Below are 12,887 nucleotides of genomic sequence, written 5' to 3'. Positions count from 1 at the left end.
CGTCACAAATGCCACATTTCTCATGTCAGATCCAGCAAGCAGATCACTCCCCAAGAGAGTGATACTGATCCTACTACTATGATACTAGAGTGGAAGATTAAGAGTCAGTTCCACCTACAGATCAGCGCTGCTTCCACGGCTGTGCTCTCATCACAAAGCTCAGGTCTGCTCTGCTCGAGGGATGCTCTCCAGCTTCTCCCTGTGTTTGTGTGGTTGCAGGCAGACATTTTTTAATATGTTGTAATATGTTGGGGGTTAAATCATACAGTCTGTTCAGAAAAGAACGGACTGCAGAGTGAAAGATTAGATAGAAACGGTTTTCTTGCCATGGTATGTTACAGAAGCCCCACAGACTAAATTAGACTGGGCTTTAGTATTTCTCTCTAAAAAGCATATGGCTTTGTGCATTGCCCTCAGAGTGCCTCTGCTGTAAAACAATTACATTCCAACCTCAGACTTGAGGACTATGGCCACTTAGTAACTACTAGAACCATGGAGAAGAAAACTTCCTCTCTTACTGGTCATATATATTCTGAGGGTGAGGTTGTCTGGTCTCTTTTTTTCCCCCCTTTGCTTTCAAATACCAGGAATTGGCCATAAATGGAGATATGCTATTGGAGAGACCAGGACAGTGTAGATGAGGAATACGTGCATCTCTGAGGCTGGATCATAACCAGGGAGATTCTTAGGGCATGGAAGACACAAGAAGGAATTTGCCACTGTTACTGCTTTTGTTGTTTAGCTATAAATTGGAAAAATCTTGAGACTTTGGTCTCATGAAGATCAATTTCCACTAAAAAGAAATTTAAAAAATCAAGGTTTTGTCAGCTTGTCAAAGCTTTGCTGCTCCCACCTGGAGCCAGCAGCACATTGTGCACAAGCCAGACAGAATGGGAGTGAGCTACTCTCCATCCCACTACGGATTTGCTGTAAATTTTGCAATGTCCTTGTGTGTGGGAGATGGTTGTGGCCATGTGTGCAGCAAACAGCTGTTTGCAGGAGAGTCCATAACACTAAATCTCTGAATTCTTGAGCCACTCTAGAGAGCACAGGTAAAAAAGAGGAGAAACTTCTCTGATTGCTTTCCAAAAGTGCACCATTAAGTTGAGGAGATTTATGTGGTGGAGGACAAATGCCAAGCTGAGAGCCTGCATAATAAGGCTGATTTGCAGATGTGTGTAAAAAATATCTGTTATATCTAATCTCCCCTCTTTTAGTTTAAAAACTGTCCCTATCTTTAAAGGCCCTTTGAATACTAAAAGCCCACAATAAGGTCACTCTGGAGCCTTCTCCATGTAGGGGAGGTGTTCCATCCCTCTCATCATTTTCATGGCCCTCCTCTGGAACCACTCCAAATGGTCCATGTATTTCTTATGCTCAGGACTCCAGACCTGGATACAGTACTACAGGTCTCACCAGAGTGCAGTAGAGTGGCAGAATCGCCTCCTTTGACCTACTGGCCACACTTATTTTGATGCAGCCCAAGAAACAGTTGGCTTTCTGGGCTGCAAGTGCTCATTATTGCTACATGTCCAGCTTTTCATCCAACAGTACCCGGAAGTCCTTCTTGACAGTGCTGCTCTCAAACCCATCATCCCCCAGCCTGTATTGACAATGAGGGTTGTCCCAATCCAGTTGCAAGACCTTGCTGTCTGCAGGGGATTAGAGAATATCACATTTAGTGGTCCCTTCTCACCAAAACCACAACATGGTTCCATGATTCTATGTTACGCCTCCAACTCCCAGAAGCCACCACTAAGGCCAGCACCTGACATCAGCAGCAGCTCTATGACATCACCTTGGAGCTAAGGATATATAAGTGTGAGTCCTGGGGGCACATCCATTTACAGGCTCAGCATCCACAGGAGCTTGATCATCATCATCATCATCATCATCTTCTTTGGCATGGCTGGTGACGTACCCTTTCTTTTCTATTTCTTCTTTAGCATCATCTTCTTCCTCTCCTACTTCCTCAGTTATCCTCTTTTTCTTCTGCATTGTGCCCTCCTTTTCCTTTTTCTTCTTTGATAGTGAACAATGTGGGATAGGGGAGGACATGATGGGCATTGGTAGTTGCAGTGAGAACATGGGAAGGACACAGAGGAAGAGGATGGGGATGAAGCAGAAGACCAAGAGTGTACAAGGCTGGGGCTGGGGAGAACAGGGGTGAGAGAGCAGTTCAGCCTGGGGAGAGGTTGCCCTTGTGGTGGTGGAGTCACCATCCCTGGAGGTGTTCCAGAAGCGTGTAGATGTGGCGCTTCAGGATCTAATTTAGTGGTGACTGGGTTACGATTGGAATCAATGACATTCAAGGTCTTTTCCAACCCAAATGATTTTGATGACTTCCTGATTCTGTGTTTCCTTTTTCTTCTTCTGTGTCATGTTTTTGGGGTCATGTCCTTCTTCTGAGTCATCCTTTTCTGACTCAGGATAATCTCATTGTGTATTGTTGTGTGTCATCACATTCTTTTGTGTCCTCCCCTTATGTTGCAGCGTCATCCTCCTCCTCTTATGTGTCACGCTCCTCCTTGTCATGCCCTTCTTAGCCATCCACTTCTGACTGGGCAGAGTTGTCTTCTCTATTGTTCTACATCATCCCATTCTTTTGCATTGTCCTCTCCTCCCTCTTCTGCAATGTCCATTTCTTCTGTGTCATCATCCCCATCTTTTGCATTGTCATGTTCCACTTTCTGGGCTGCAAGTGCGCATTATAGCCTCATGTCCAGCTTTTCTTCCAGCGGCACCCAGAAGTCCATCTTGACAATGCTGCTCTCAAACCCGCCTATACTGACAATAAGGGTTGTCCCAATCCAGTTGCAACAACTTGCACTTGTCCTTGTTGATGAGGTTCACCTGGGCCCACTTCTCCATCTTGTCCAGGTGCCTCGGGATGACATCCTCTTCCTCTGACATACCAACTGCACTGCTCAGCTTGGTGGTGTCTGTAAACTTGTTGAGGGTAGTGCAGCACTGGAACAGGTGTCCCAAAAATGTGTTGGAGGTCCCATTCCTTGAGACATTCAAGGTCTTGATGGCATTTTGAGCAACCTGCTGTAGTTGGGGATGTTCCTGCTGTCTGCAGGGGGTTAGAGAAGATCACATTTAGTGGACTCTTCTCACCAAAACCACTACATGGTTCCATGATTCTATGTTACGCCTCCAACTCCCAGAAGCCACCACTAAGGCCAGGGCCTGACATCAGCAGCAGCTCTATGACATCAACAGCTCTATGACATCACCTTGGAGCCAACGATATATAAGTTTGAGTGCTGGGGGCACATCCATTTACAGGCTCAGCATCCACAGGAGCTTGATCATTGTCATCTTTGGCATGGCTGGTGACGTACCCTCTCCTATTTCTTCTTTACCATCATCTTCTTCTTTTCATACTTCGTCAGTTACAGTCCTGTTATTCTACATTGTGCCCTCCTTTTCCTTTTTCTTCTTTGATAGTGAACAATGTGGGATAGGGCAGGACATGATGGGCATTGGTAGTTGCAGTGAGAACATGGGAAAGATACAGAGTAAGAGGATGGGGATGAAGCAGAGGACCAAGAATGTACAATGATTTGCCCGGGACAATAAGAGTCAGATAGACGCTAACCATTGGGAAGGCAGAAAGGATTGGGACATTGAGGGGAGCACGAGCTCCTGCAGAGCGAGGCGGTGGGTGAGACCGTGAGGTCATCTGGGGGAGGGTAGTCTCCGTGAGTGGGGCTGGGGATGGTGGTGACAAGAGGCATGATGTGGAGGCTTGCGAGTTGGTGCACACAGGCAGTGCCCTGGTTCTCCTTCGCTTTGCAGAGCCAATGGCTGTGTGGGACACGGTGGCTGACCACGTTGGACAACAGCTTCTGCTGCGCAAGGTAGGTTCCTCTTCCTCTCTTCCTCTTCCTCCTCCTCTCTTTCTCTTCTTCATCTTGTTCTACACCCTCCGCCCTACATAGCAGCAGTAGCAGTAGCAGCAGTAGCAGTAGCAGCAGTAGCAGCAGCAGCAGCAATAGCAGCAGCAGCAGCAGCAATAGCAGCAGCAGCAGCAGTCATCATGATCATCGTGGTCGTCACGGGCACAGCTGACGACATCGCCTTTCTTTTCTACTTGTCGTTTGTCATCATCCTCTTGCTCTTGTTGTGTGTTGTCCCCTTTCCCATCAGGTGTGCTGCCTGGTGCCCTTGTTTTCCTTGGTCCTGTTGGAGAGCGCACATGGTGGGCTTGGGTGGGGATGGTGAAAACATGGGAACGGCAGAGAAGAGGAAGAGGGAGATGAAGCAGAAGTCATGGGAAGAGGCTGCCCAGGGAGGCGGTGGAGTCAGCATCCCTGGAGGTGTTCCAGAAGCGTGTAGATGTGGCGCTTCAGGATCTATTTTAGAGTTGGTTGGGTTACGGTTGGAGTCAATGACCTTCAAGGTCTTTTCCAACCCGAATGATTTTAAGGATTCTCTGCTTCTGCGTCGTCCTCTTCTTCCTCTTCTGCGTCATGGCCTTCCTATTCTGCGTGGCGCTGCCTTGGGTGGCGCCCTTCTTGTGATGCTTTCCCTTTCGCTGCATTGAGGCAGAAGGTGGTGAGGTTGGGGAGGGCGTGGTGGCTTAGGGAAGACATGCTGGATGAGGCTTCAAGCTGGTGGCTTTGGGGAGACCACGGTTGCCCTTTTCCTTCTCTTGCATTATCGTTGTTGTCCTCTTAATGGGTTTTCCTCTGCGTCGTACCCTTCTTATTCTGCATGGCAGAGTCTTGCGTGGCTCCCTTCTTGTGATTGTTTCCCTTTTGCTTCATTGAGGGAGAAGGTGGTGGTGTTGGGGAGGGCGTGGTGGCTTAGGGAAGACATGCTGGATGAGAGGTGAAGCTGGTGGCTTTGGGGAGACCACTGTTGTCCTTTCCTTCTCTTGCATTTTCCTTGTTGTCCTCTCAATGGGTTTTCCTTTGCGTCGTACCCTTCTTATTCTGCATGGCAGAGTCTTGCGTGGCTCCCTTCTTGTGATTGTTTCCCTTTTGCTGCATTGAGGCAGAAGGTGGTCGGGTTGGGGAGGGCGTGGTGGCTTAGGGAAGACATGCTGGAGGAGACGTCAAGCTGGTGGCTTTGGGGAGACCACGGTTGCCCTTTTCCTTCTCTTGCATTGTCCTTGTTGTCCTCTTCTTCTTCTGCGTCGTACCCTTCTTATTCTGCATGGCACTGTCTTGCGTGGCTGCCTTTTGTGATTGTTTCCCTTTTGCTTCTTTGAGGGAGAAGGTGGTGGTGTCAGGGAGGGTGTGGTGCCTTGAGGAAGACATGCTGGATGAGAGGTCAAGCTGGTGGCTTTGGGGAGAGCACGATTGTCCTTTTCCTTCTCTTGCATTGTCCTTGTTGTCCTCTTAATGGGTTTTCTCTGCGTCGTACCCTTCTTATTCTGCATGGCAGAGTCTTGCGTGGCTCCCTTCTTGTGACTGTTTCCCATTTGCTTCTTTGAGGGAGAAGGTAGTGGTGTTGGGGAGGGCATGGTCCCTTAGGGAAGACATGCTGCATGAGAGGTCAAGGTGGTGGCTTTGGGGAGACCACGGTTGTCCTTTCCTTCTCTTGCATTGTCCTTGTTGTCCTCTTAATGGGTTTTCCTCTGCGTTGTACCCTTCTTGTTCTGCATGGCAGAGTCTTGCGTGGCTCCCTTCTTGTGATTGTTTCCCTTTTGCTTCTTTGAGGCAGAAGTTGATGGGGCCTGGGAAGGCATGGTGGGTTAGGGAAGACATGCTGGATGAGAGGTCAAGCTGGTGGCTTTGGGGAGAGCACGGTCTCTATTTTCCTTCTCTTGCATTGTCGTGGTTGTCCTCTTAATGGGTTGTCCTCTTCTTCTGCCCCTTTGTTTCCTTCTTGTGTTGCGTGCTCATTTTTGCCCTCTTGTGCGTTCTCCTCCGGGTTGGTCGTGAGGAGGAAGAGGAGGAAGACGAGGAAGTGGACGTCCTTTAGGAGGAAGAGGGGGAAGAAGAAGAAGTGGATGCACTTCTTCTTCTTCCCCCTCTTCCTCCTCTTCTTCTCCTTCTTTTCTAGGGCATCCAGATTCCCAGCCTCGGCTCCTTTGAGACCATTCCCGGAGGGATCCGTTTTGGAGACAAGAGCGTTGGTCCAGTTGCCCGTGTTTCATCTGGCCCTCTTCATGATGGCTCGTGACTGAAGGTAGAAGGGATTGGGACATTGAGGGGAGCAAGAGCTCTTGCAGAGCGAGGTGGTGGGTGAGACCGTGAGGTCATCTGGGGGAGGGTAGTCTCCGTGTGTGGGGCTGGGGATGGTGGTGACAAGGGGCATGATGTGGAGGCTTGCGAGTTGGTGCACACAGGCAGTGCCCTGGTTCTCCTTCGCTTTGCAGAGCCAATGGCTGTGTGGGACACGGTGGCTGACCACGTTGGACAACAGCTTCTGCTGCGCAAGGTAGGTTCCTCTTCCTCTCTTCCTCTTCCTCCTCCTCTCTTTCTCTTCTTCATCTTGTTCTACACTCTCCGCCCTACGTAGCAGCAGTAGCAGTAGCAGCAGTAGCAGCAGCAGCAGCAATAGCAGCAGCAGCAATAGCAGCAGCAGCAGCAGCAATAGCAGCAGCAGCAGCAGTCATCATGATCATCGTGGTCGTCACGGGCACAGCTGACGACATCGCCTTTCTTTTCTACTTGTCGTTTGTCATCATCCTCTTGCTCTTGTTGTGTGTTGTCCCCTTTCCCATCAGGTGTGCTGCCTGGTGCCCTTGTTTTCCTTGGTCCTGTTGGAGAGCGCACATGGTGGGCTTGGGTGGGGATGGTGAAAACATGGGAACGGCAGAGAAGAGGAAGAGGGAGATGAAGCAGAAGTCATGGGAAGAGGCTGCCCAGGGAGGCGGTGGAGTCAGCATCCCTGGAGGTGTTCCAGAAGCGTGTAGATGTGGCGCTTCAGGATCTATTTTAGAGTTGGTTGGGTTACAGTTGGAGTCAATGACCTTCAAGGTCTTTTCCAACCCGAATGATTTTAAGGATTCCCTGCTTCTGCGTCGTCCTCTTCTTCCTCTTCTGCGTCGTGGCCTTCCTATTCTGCGTGGCGCTGCCTTGGGTGGCGCCCTTCTTGTGATGCTTTCCCTTTCGCTGCATTGAGGCAGAAGGTGGTGAGGTTGGGGAGGGCGTGGTGGCTTAGGGAAGACATGCTGGATGAGGCTTCAAGCTGGTGGCTTTGGGGAGACCACGGTTGCCCTTTTCCTTCTCTTGCATTATCGTTGTTGTCCTCTTAATGGGTTTTCCTCTGCGTCGTACCCTTCTTATTCTGCATGGCAGAGTCTTGCGTGGCTCCCTTCTTGTGATTGTTTCCCTTTTGCTTCTTTGAGGGAGAAGGTGGTGCTGTCGGGGAGGGCGTGGTTGCTTAGGGAAGACATGCTGGATGAGAGGTGAAGCTGGTGGCTTTGGGGAGACCACTGTTGTCCTTTCCTTCTCTTGCATTTTCCTTGTTGTCCTCTTAATGGGTTTTCCTTTGCGTCGTACCCTTCTTATTCTGCATGGCAGAGTCTTGCGTGGCTCCCTTCTTGTGATTCTTTCCCTTTTGCTGCATTGAGGCAGAAGGTGGTCGGGTTGGGGAGGGCGTGGTGGCTTAGGGAAGACATGCTGGAGGAGACGTCAAGCTGGTGGCTTTGGGGAGACCACGGTTGCCCTTTTCCTTCTCTTGCATTGTCCTTGTTGTCCTCTTCTTCTTCTTCTTCTGCGTCGTACCCTTCTTATTCTGCATGGCACTGTCTTGCGTGGCTGCCTTTTGTGATTGTTTCCCTTTTGCTTCTTTGAGGGAGAAGGTGGTGGTGTCAGGGAGGGTGTGGTGCCTTGAGGAAGACATGCTGGATGAGAGGTCAAGCTGGTGGCTTTGGGGAGAGCACGGTTGTCCTTTTCCTTCTCTTGCGTTGTCCTTGTCCTCTTAATGGGTTTTCTCTGCGTCGTACCCTTCTTATTCTGCATGGCAGAGTCTTGCGTGGCTCCCTTCTTGTGACTGTTTCCCTTTTGCTTCTTTGAGGGAGAAGGTAGTGGTGTTGGGGAGGGCATGGTCGCTTAGGGAAGACATGCTGCATGAGAGGTCAAGGTGGTGGCTTTGGGGAGACCACGGTTGTCCTTTCCTTCTCTTGCATTGTCCTTGTTGTCCTCTTAATGGGTTTTCCTCTGCGTTGTACCCTTCTTGTTCTGCATGGCAGAGTCTTGCGTGGCTCCCTTCTTGTGATTGTTTCCCTTTTGCTTCTTTGAGGCAGAAGTTGATGGGGCCTGGGAAGGCATGGTGGGTTAGGGAAGACATGCTGGATGAGAGGTCAAGCTGGTGGCTTTGGGGAGAGCACGGTCTCTATTTTCCTTCTCTTGCATTGTCGTGGTTGTCCTCTTAATGGGTTGTCCTCTTCTTCTGCCCCTTTGTTTCCTTCTTGTGTTGCGTGCTCATTTTTGCCCTCTTGTGCGTTCTCCTCCGGGTTGGTCGTGAGGAGGAAGAGGAGGAAGACGAGGAAGTGGACGTCCTTTAGGAGGAAGAGGGGGAAGAAGAAGAAGTGGATGCACTTCTTCTTCTTCCCCCTCTTCCTCCTCTTCTTCTCCTTCTTTTCTAGGGCATCCAGATTCCCAGCCTCGGCTCCTTTGAGACCATTCCCGGAGGGATCCGTTTTGGAGACAAGAGCGTTGGTCCAGTTGCCCGTGTTTCATCTGGCCCTCTTCATGATGGCTCGTGACTGAAGGTAGAAGGGATTGGGACATTGAGGGGAGCAAGAGCTCTTGCAGAGCGAGGTGGTGGGTGAGACCGTGAGGTCATCTGGGGGAGGGTAGTCTCCGTGTGTGGGGCTGGGGATGGTGGTGACAAGGGGCATGATGTGGAGGCTTGCGAGTTGGTGCACACAGGCAGTGCCCTGGTTCTCCTTCGCTTTGCAGAGCCAATGGCTGTGTGGGACACGGTGGCTGACCACGTTGGACAACAGCTTCTGCTGCGCAAGGTAGGTTCCTCTTCCTCTCTTCCTCTTCCTCCTCCTCTCTTTCTCTTCTTCATCTTGTTCTACACTCTCCGCCCTACGTAGCAGCAGTAGCAGTAGCAGCAGTAGCAGTAGCAGCAGTAGCAGCAGTAGCAGTAGCAGCAGTAGCAGCAGCAGCAGCAATAGCAGCAGCAGCAATAGCAGCAGCAGCAGCAGCAATAGCAGCAGCAGCAGCAGTCATCATGATCATCGTGGTCGTCACGGGCACAGCTGACGACATCGCCTTTCTTTTCTACTTGTCGTTTGTCATCATCCTCTTGCTCTTGTTGTGTGTTGTCCCCTTTCCCATCAGGTGTGCTGCCTGGTGCCCTTGTTTTCCTTGGTCCTGTTGGAGAGCGCACATGGTGGGCTTGGGTGGGGATGGTGAAAACATGGGAACGGCAGAGAAGAGGAAGAGGGAGATGAAGCAGAAGTCATGGGAAGAGGCTGCCCAGGGAGGCAGTGGAGTCAGCATCCCTGGAGGTGTTCCAGAAGCGTGTAGATGTGGCGCTTCAGGATCTATTTTAGAGTTGGTTGGGTTACAGTTGGAGTCAATGACCTTCAAGGTCTTTTCCAACCCGAATGATTTTAAGGATTCCCTGCTTCTGCGTCGTCCTCTTCTTCCTCTTCTGCGTCGTGGCCTTCCTATTCTGCGTGGCGCTGCCTTGGGTGGCGCCCTTCTTGTGATGCTTTCCCTTTCGCTGCATTGAGGCAGAAGGTGGTGAGGTTGGGGAGGGCGTGGTGGCTTAGGGAAGACATGCTGGATGAGGCTTCAAGCTGGTGGCTTTGGGGAGACCACGGTTGCCCTTTTCCTTCTCTTGCATTATCGTTGTTGTCCTCTTAATGGGTTTTCCTCTGCGTCGTACCCTTCTTATTCTGCATGGCAGAGTCTTGCGTGGCTCCCTTCTTGTGATTGTTTCCCTTTTGCTTCTTTGAGGGAGAAGGTGGTGCTGTCGGGGAGGGCGTGGTTGCTTAGGGAAGACATGCTGGATGAGAGGTGAAGCTGGTGGCTTTGGGGAGACCACTGTTGTCCTTTCCTTCTCTTGCATTTTCCTTGTTGTCCTCTTAATGGGTTTTCCTTTGCGTCGTACCCTTCTTATTCTGCATGGCAGAGTCTTGCGTGGCTCCCTTCTTGTGATTCTTTCCCTTTTGCTGCATTGAGGCAGAAGGTGGTCGGGTTGGGGAGGGCGTGGTGGCTTAGGGAAGACATGCTGGAGGAGACGTCAAGCTGGTGGCTTTGGGGAGACCACGGTTGCCCTTTTCCTTCTCTTGCATTGTCCTTGTTGTCCTCTTCTTCTTCTTCTTCTGCGTCGTACCCTTCTTATTCTGCATGGCACTGTCTTGCGTGGCTGCCTTTTGTGATTGTTTCCCTTTTGCTTCTTTGAGGGAGAAGGTGGTGGTGTCAGGGAGGGTGTGGTGCCTTGAGGAAGACATGCTGGATGAGAGGTCAAGCTGGTGGCTTTGGGGAGAGCACGGCTGTCCTTTTCCTTCTCTTGCGTTGTCCTTGTTGTCCTCTTAATGGGTTTTCTCTGCGTCGTACCCTTCTTATTCTGCATGGCAGAGTCTTGCGTGGCTCCCTTCTTGTGACTGTTTCTCTTTTGCTTCTTTGAGGGAGAAGGTAGTGGTGTTGGGGAGGGCATGGTCGCTTAGGGAAGACATGCTGCATGAGAGGTCAAGGTGGTGGCTTTGGGGAGACCACGGTTGTCCTTTCCTTCTCTTGCATTGTCCTTGTTGTCCTCTTAATGGGTTTTCCTCTGCGTTGTACCCTTCTTGTTCTGCATGGCAGAGTCTTGCGTGGCTCCCTTCTTGTGATTGTTTCCCTTTTGCTTCTTTGAGGCAGAAGTTGATGGGGCCTGGGAAGGCATGGTGGGTTAGGGAAGACATGCTGGATGAGAGGTCAAGCTGGTGGCTTTGGGGAGAGCACGGTCTCTATTTTCCTTCTCTTGCATTGTCGTGGTTGTCCTCTTAATGGGTTGTCCTCTTCTTCTGCCCCTTTGTTTCCTTCTTGTGTTGCGTGCTCATTTTTGCCCTCTTGTGCGTTCTCCTCCGGGTTGGTCGTGAGGAGGAAGAGGAGGAAGACGAGGAAGTGGACGTCCTTTAGGAGGAAGAGGGGGAAGAAGAAGAAGTGGATGCACTTCTTCTTCTTCCCCCTCTTCCTCCTCTTCTTCTCCTTCTTTTCTAGGGCATCCAGATTCCCAGCCTCGGCTCCTTTGAGACCATTCCCGGAGGGATCCGTTTTGGAGACAAGAGCGTTGGTCCAGTTGCCCGTGTTTCATCTGGCCCTCTTCATGATGGCTCGTGACTGAAGGTAGAAGGGATTGGGACATTGAGGGGAGCAAGAGCTCTTGCAGAGCGAGGTGGTGGGTGAGACCGTGAGGTCATCTGGGGGAGGGTAGTCTCCGTGTGTGGGGCTGGGGATGGTGGTGACAAGGGGCATGATGTGGAGGCTTGCGAGTTGGTGCACACAGGCAGTGCCCTGGTTCTCCTTCGCTTTGCAGAGCCAATGGCTGTGTGGGACACGGTGGCTGACCACGTCGGACAACAGCTTCTGCTGCGCAAGGTAGGTTCCTCTTCCTCTCTTCCTCTTCCTCCTCCTCTCTTTCTCTTCTTCATCTTGTTCTACACTCTCCGCCCTACGTAGCAGCAGTAGCAGTAGCAGCAGTAGCAGTAGCAGCAGTAGCAGCAGCAGCAGCAATAGCAGCAGCAGCAATAGCAGCAGCAGCAGCAGCAATAGCAGCAGCAGCAGCAGTCATCATGATCATCGTGGTCGTCACGGGCACAGCTGACGACATCGCCTTTCTTTTCTACTTGTCGTTTGTCATCATCCTCTTGCTCTTGTTGTGTGTTGTCCCCTTTCCCATCAGGTGTGCTGCCTGGTGCCCTTGTTTTCCTTGGTCCTGTTGGAGAGCGCACATGGTGGGCTTGGGTGGGGATGGTGAAAACATGGGAACGGCAGAGAAGAGGAAGAGGGAGATGAAGCAGAAGTCATGGGAAGAGGCTGCCCAGGGAGGCGGTGGAGTCAGCATCCCTGGAGGTGTTCCAGAAGCGTGTAGATGTGGCGCTTCAGGATCTATTTTAGAGTTGGTTGGGTTACAGTTGGAGTCAATGACCTTCAAGGTCTTTTCCAACCCGAATGATTTTAAGGATTCCCTGCTTCTGCGTCGTCCTCTTCTTCCTCTTCTGCGTCGTGGCCTTCCTATTCTGCGTGGCGCTGCCTTGGGTGGCGCCCTTCTTGTGATGCTTTCCCTTTCGCTGCATTGAGGCAGAAGGTGGTGAGGTTGGGGAGGGCGTGGTGGCTTAGGGAAGACATGCTGGATGAGGCTTCAAGCTGGTGGCTTTGGGGAGACCACGGTTGCCCTTTTCCTTCTCTTGCATTATCGTTGTTGTCCTCTTAATGGGTTTTCCTCTGCGTCGTACCCTTCTTATTCTGCATGGCAGAGTCTTGCGTGGCTCCCTTCTTGTGATTGTTTCCCTTTTGCTTCTTTGAGGGAGAAGGTGGTGCTGTCGGGGAGGGCGTGGTTGCTTAGGGAAGACATGCTGGATGAGAGGTGAAGCTGGTGGCTTTGGGGAGACCACTGTTGTCCTTTCCTTCTCTTGCATTTTCCTTGTTGTCCTCTTAATGGGTTTTCCTTTGCGTCGTACCCTTCTTATTCTGCATGGCAGAGTCTTGCGTGGCTCCCTTCTTGTGATTCTTTCCCTTTTGCTGCATTGAGGCAGAAGGTGGTCGGGTTGGGGAGGGCGTGGTGGCTTAGGGAAGACATGCTGGATGAGACGTCAAGCTGGTGGCTTTGGGGAGACCACGGTTGCCCTTTTCCTTCTCTTGCATTGTCCTTGTTGTCCTCTTCTTCTTCTTCTTCTGCGTCGTACCCTTCTTATTCTGCATGGCACTGTCTTGCGTGGCTGCCTTTTGTGATTGTTTCCCTTTTGCTTCTTTGAGGGAGAA

The 12,887-nt window shown here is 51.1% G+C and overlaps 1 long non-coding RNA gene across 1 annotated transcript; it reads left to right on the top strand.

The window, feature by feature from the left end:
* Positions 1-3,805: 3,805 nt before the first annotated feature.
* On the top strand, positions 3,806-11,466 carry LOC137444849 (uncharacterized). Its single transcript, XR_010988286.1, has 6 exons — positions 3,806-3,866; positions 6,019-6,144; positions 6,335-6,396; positions 8,552-8,677; positions 8,868-8,929; positions 11,127-11,466. It is a non-coding gene; the product is annotated as an uncharacterized lncRNA (long non-coding RNA).
* The last annotated feature ends 1,421 nt before the right edge of the window (positions 11,467-12,887 follow it).

This window comes from Melanerpes formicivorus, unplaced genomic scaffold (assembly GCF_026170545.1).
Source record: "Melanerpes formicivorus ecotype bairdi unplaced genomic scaffold, bMelFor1.0.p_v2 SCAF_1, whole genome shotgun sequence".
NCBI lineage: Eukaryota > Metazoa > Chordata > Aves > Piciformes > Picidae > Melanerpes > Melanerpes formicivorus.
The sequence above is the reverse complement of the archived record's forward strand: the minus strand, read 5'-3'. Positions and strand labels throughout refer to the sequence as shown.